The sequence below is a fragment of the Hordeum vulgare genome, chromosome 2H, assembly GCF_904849725.1.
Source record: "Hordeum vulgare subsp. vulgare chromosome 2H, MorexV3_pseudomolecules_assembly, whole genome shotgun sequence".
Taxonomy (NCBI): Eukaryota; Viridiplantae; Streptophyta; class Magnoliopsida; order Poales; family Poaceae; genus Hordeum; species Hordeum vulgare.
In genome coordinates, this window is record NC_058519.1 from 383,625,742 (window position 1) to 383,631,906 (window position 6,165).

Consider the following 6,165-nt stretch of genomic DNA (forward strand, 5'->3'; position numbering starts at 1 on the left):
CTCCGGTGGATTTTTGCGCAGGTATTTTTCATATTTTCCAGAAATATTCTCCGTAAATTTTCAGGATGTTCCGAGAACTTTCATTTCTACACAAAAACAACACCATGGCAATTCTGCTGAAAACAACGTCAGTCCGGGTTAGTTCCATTCAAATCATGCAAATTAGAGTCCAAAACAAGGGCAAAAGAGTTTGGAAAAGTAGATACGATGGAGACGTATCAACTCCCCCAAGCTTAAAACCTTGCTTGTCCTCAAGCAACTCAGTAGACAAACTAAAAGAGCAAGAAAAACTTTGATAAACCCTGTTTGATCTTGTTGTTGCAACTATGTCTAACTCATAACCAGAATTTCAGCAAGATCACAAGTTAACCACATAAGCAAATGACACAAAGGTCTCACGGTAAACTAATATCAATGGCATAATCAACTAGCGAGCAAATAATAATGAGTTTCAGATACCAACAATTCAATCAAAACAAGCGTGAAGCAATATGAATAAGTGGTATCTCCCTAGCTCTTTCTGAGACCGCAAAACATAAATGGAGAGCACTTTCAAAGATCAAGGGCTGACTAAACATTGTAATTCATAGCAACGAAGATCCAGTCATAGTCATACTCAATATCAATCAAAAGCAAAGCATAAAAATGACAGAGGTGCTCTCTAATTGGTGCTTATACAAGAGGAGGATGACTCAATAGGAAAATAAATAGACAGGCCCTTCGCAGAGCGAAACATTGATTTTCAGAGGTGCCAGAGCTCAGGCTTTGAAAACAGAGATAATAATTTTGGGTGGCATGCTTTCATTGTCAACGCAATGACCAAGAGTTCTCAATATCTTCCATGCTACTCATGCTATAGGCGGTTCCCAAACATAAAAGTAAAGTTTTAACTCCCCCACCACCAATCAATCACACTCCACGGCTAGCCGAATCCTCGGGTACCGTCCATACTAACATCAATCCGGGGGGGAGTCTTGTTTTACAGTTATGTTTTCGATTTCAGCGTGGAACTAGGCATTTCAATTACCGGCCCCTTTCTCATGAATGACAGTGAATAAACACATGTCGAGGATAACACGCCTAACATGGAAGATACCAATAGCCCCCTGTCACCACATGAGCGGTTCGGGCATGCAAAACAGATTATTTCTTGACGGTTTAGAGAATGGCACATGCAAATTTACTTGGAACGGTAGGTAGATACCGCAAATAGGTAGGTATGGTGGACTGTCATGGAAAAACTTTTGGGTTTATGGAAGTGGATGCACAAGCTGTATGCTGCTTAGTACAAGTGAAGGCTAGCAAAAGACTGGGAAGCGACCAACTAGAGAGCGACAACAGTCATCAAGATGCAATGAGTTTGACTAACATTGAGTGCAAGCATGAGCAGGATATAAATCTCCACGAATACGAACATCATAGAGGCTATGTTGATTTTGTTTCAACTACATGCATGAACATGCGCCAAGTCAAGCCACTTGAATCATTCAAAGGAGAATACCATCCTATCATACTACATCATAGTCATCTCAAAATCTATGTTGGCATTCAAGACAAACCATTATAAGCTCTCAGCTAATTAAGCATGGCATCAGAAACTATGATCTCTAAGTTGTCATTGCAAACATGGTTCTCTCACAACAAAGCTGAATCTGGGACGACAAGCTAGTCATATTTACAAAAACAAAATAGATAGAGTTCATACCAGCTTTTCCAGTCTCAGTCACTTCATCATATATCATTATTATTGCCTTTCACTTGCACGATCGAACGATGTGAACAATAATAAGAGTGCTCGTGCATTGGACTAAGCTGAATCTACAGGCAAACACAAAGGAGAAGACAAAGTAATATGGCTCTTTGAAAGCTAAACAGGTATGCATGCAAGAGCCACTAAACATTGTAACCAATATCTTCTACCTTGACCCAAAGAAAAAGAAAACTATTTACACGAGAAAACTCCCAACAAGCAAAAGAAGAAAGGAAAATCTTTTTGGGTTTTCTCAAAAGGACACAAAACAAGAAAACAAGAAAACAAAAATAAACTAGCATGGATAATACAGTGGCAAAGTGTAAACACCGACTAACAAAGTGAAAACATAAGCATGAATGTAAGGTCGGTGAGAACACGTACTCCCCCAAGCTTAGGCTTTTGGCCTAGCTTGGTCTACTCCCATGGATGGTCCTGGCGAAACCCAAAATCATAATGGGTGTTATACGGGAGTGCTGCAACCACTGCCTGAATAGCTGCCTCACGAAGATGAGCAGCCGTCGCCTCCCTCTCATACTCCTCTGCCTCTCCTATGGTTATGTAGTATCTCCGTTTTACCTGAAAGTCAAAGAAACCAGGAGCAGGAAGGGTAATATGGAAAACACGCTGTCGGTTAAATATCAAACGGTATAAGAGGGATTCATCATCCCTCTCAAGGAACTGGTAGCGTGTTAGAGCGACACGATCAAGGTAGGCTGTACGGAGAGGGGGGTTGACGTCAACTGTGCTTCCGTGGCAATGGCTCCAGAAAAGGGTTGATCCTGCAATCTCTGGCGTTAGCTAGACGAATGCTTATAACAACTAACCTTCTCCTGCAACGACACCGGAAGAATGCTGATAGCACTCCCTGGCAATGAAACTGGAAGAATGTTGTTGATGGCCCACCAGCACGTGGGTTCGCAGCAGTTTTCGAGGGTAGAGTATTCGTCCCAAATTTGTAGATCGCCTAAAGGAGGTGAGAGTATACTCTCAAGTATTAGCAGCTGAATTTATCGGATCCAACCACACCTGAAAGATTAGTATCTGCAAGCACAATAGTAACAACGAAGTAGTATGATAACAACGGTGTTAGAAACGATCTGTTGACGGCAAACTATTCCTAACGATTGTATCAATGGCGCTTCCGTTGCCGCGTTGACGGAAGTTGTGAATTCCCGTCAACGGTTAGGCGAATCAACAGTGTAACATGTAGTAGCAGTGTAATGAGCAATAGCAGTGGCAAGGAACATCAGTAGTGACAGCAGTAGCAAGTAGCAACAGTAGTAGCAACAGTAGTAGCAGCAGCAGGAGAGCAAGACAAGTAACAACATTAGCAACAGTAGTAGCAGCAACAGAGCAAGACAAGTAACAACAGTAGCAACAGTAGTAGCAGCAGCAGCAGAGAAAAACAAGTAACAATAGTAGTAGGACAAACTCGTAGGCAATGGGTCGGTCATTTATTTGGATGATATTCATCATGCAACAGCTATAACACGGAGAGATATGTGGCTAGCTCCCGTTCGTCAATGTGATGTAGGCATGCATTCCGTGTGTCGTCATACGTGTTTAGGGAAAATAACTTGCATGGCATCTATTGTCCATCCCTCCCGTGGCAGCGGGGTCCAAAAGGAAACTACGGGATATTAAGGTTCTCCTTTTAGTAAAGAACCGGACCAACGCATTAGCACTTGGTGAACACATGACTCCTCAAACTATGATCATCACCGGGAGTGGTTCCGGTTATTGTCACTCCGGGGTTGCCGGATCATAACACATAGTAGGTAACTACAACTTGCAAGATCGGATCTAAAACACACATATATTGGTGACAACATAATAATTTCAGATCTGAAATCATGGCACTCGGGCCCTAGTGACAAGCATTAAGCATGGAAAGTAGTAGCAACATCAAATCTCAGAACATAGTGGATACTCGGGATCAATCCCCATCAAAACTAACTCGATTACATGATAGATCTCATCCTACTCATCACCGCCCAGCGAGCCTACGAATAGATTACTCACGAACGATGAAGAGCTTCATGGAATTGGAGAGGGAAGAAGGTTGATGATGACGATGGCGACGATTTCCCCTTTCCGGAGCCCAAGACGGACTCCAGATCTGCCCTCTAGATGAAGAACAGGTGGTGGCGGCGCCTCCGTATCGAAAACGCGACGAAAACTTCTCTTTTTATTTTTTTGGGACGAAAGGCAACTTATAGAGCTGGAGTTGGGGGCGGCAGGTGCCTGTGGGCCCCACAAGCCTGCCCATCGCCACCAGGGGGTGGTGGCGGAGCAGGGGCTTGTGGCCCACTGGCCCACCCCTGAGGTGGAACTTGGCGCAAATATTTTTGATATTTTCCAAAACTGCTCCCCGTAAATTTTCAGGACGTTTGGAGAACTTTGATTTGTGCACAAAAATAACACGAAGGCAATTCTGCTGAAAACAACGTCAGTCCAGGTTAGTTCCATTCAAATCATGCAAATTATAGTCCAAAACAAGGGCAAAAGAGTTTGGAAAAGTAGATACGTTGGAGACGTATCAACTCCCCCAAGCTTAAAACCTTGCTTGTCTTCAAGCAACTCAGTTGACAAACTGAGAGAGAAAGAAAAACTTTGACAAACTCTGTTTGATCTTGTTGTTGGAACTATGTCTAACTCATAACTAGAATTTCAGCAAGATCACAATTTAACCACATAAGCAAATGACACAAAGATCTCACGGTAAACTAATATCAATGGCATAATCAGCTAACGAGCAAATAATAATGAGTTTCAAATACCAACATTTCAACCAAACCAAGCATGAAGCAATATGAATAGGTGGTATCTCGCTAGCTCTTTCTTAGACCGCAAAACATAAATGCAGAGCACTTTCAAAGATCAAGGGCTGACTTAACATTGTAATTCATAACAACGAAGATCCAGTCATAGTCATACTCAATATCAATCAAAAGCAAAGCATAAAAATGACAGAGGTTCTCTCTAATTGGTGCTTATATAAGAGGAGGATGACTCGACAGGAAAATAAATAGACAAGCCCTTCGCAGAGGGAAGCATTGATTTGCAGAGGTGCCAGAGCTCAAGCTTTGAAAAGAGAGATAATAATTTTGGGTGGCATGCTTTCATTGTCAACGCAATGACCAAGAGTTCTCAATATCTTCCATGCTACTCATGCTATAGGCGGTTCCCAAACAGAAAAGTAAAGTTTTAGTTCCCCCACCACCAATCAATCACACTCCACGGCTAGCCGAATCCTCGGGTACCGTCCATACTAACATCAATCCGGGGGGAGTCTTGTTTTACAATTATGTTTTCGATTTAAGCATGTAACTGGGCATCCCAAATACCGGCCCCTTTCTCGTGAAGGACTGTGAATAAACACATGTCGAGGATAACACTCCTAGCATGGAAGATACCAATAGCCCTCTGTCACCACATGAGGGGTTCGGGCATGCAAAACAGATTTATTTCTTGAAGGTTTTAGAGAATGGCACATGCAAATTTACTTGGAACGACAGGTAGATACCGCAAATAGGTAGGTATGGTGGACTCTCATGGAAAAACTTTTGGGTTTATGGGAGTGGATGCACAAGCAGTATTCCTGCTTAGTACAAGTGAAGGCTAGCAAAAGACTGGGAAGCGACCAACTAGAGAGCGACAACAGTCATTAAGATGCAATGAGTTTGACTAACATTGAATGCAAGCATGAACAGGATATAAATCACCATGAACACGAACATCATAGAGGTTATGTTGATTTTGTTTCAACTACATGCATCAACATGCGCAAAGTCAAGCCACTTGAAACATTCAAAGGAGAATACCATCCTATCATACTACATCATAGTCATCTCAAAATCTATGTTGGCAATCAAGACAAACCATTATAAGCTCTCAGCTAAATAAGCATGGCATCAGAAACTATGATCTCTAAGTTGTCATTGCAAACATGGTTCTCTCACAACAAAGCTAAATCTGGGTCGACAAGCTAGTCATATTTACAAAAACAAAATAGATAGAGTTCATACCAGCTTTTCAGTCTGAGTTACTTCATCATATATCATCATTGTTGCCTTTCATTTGCACGATCGAACGATGAAAACGATAATAAGCGCATTGGACTAAGCTGAATCTGCAGGCAAACGCAAAGGAGAAGACAAAATAATATGGCCCTTTGAAAGCTAAACAGGTAAGCATGTAAGAAGCACTAAGCATTGTAACCAATATCGTCTACCTTGACACAAAGAAAAAGAATACTATTTAGACGGGAAAGCTCCCAACAAGCAAAAGAAGAAATAAAAATCTTTTTGGGTTTTCTCAAAAGGACAGAAAACAAGAAAACGAAAAGAAACTAGCATGGATAATACAATGGCAAAGTGTAAACACCGGCTAACAGAGTGAAAGCATAAGCA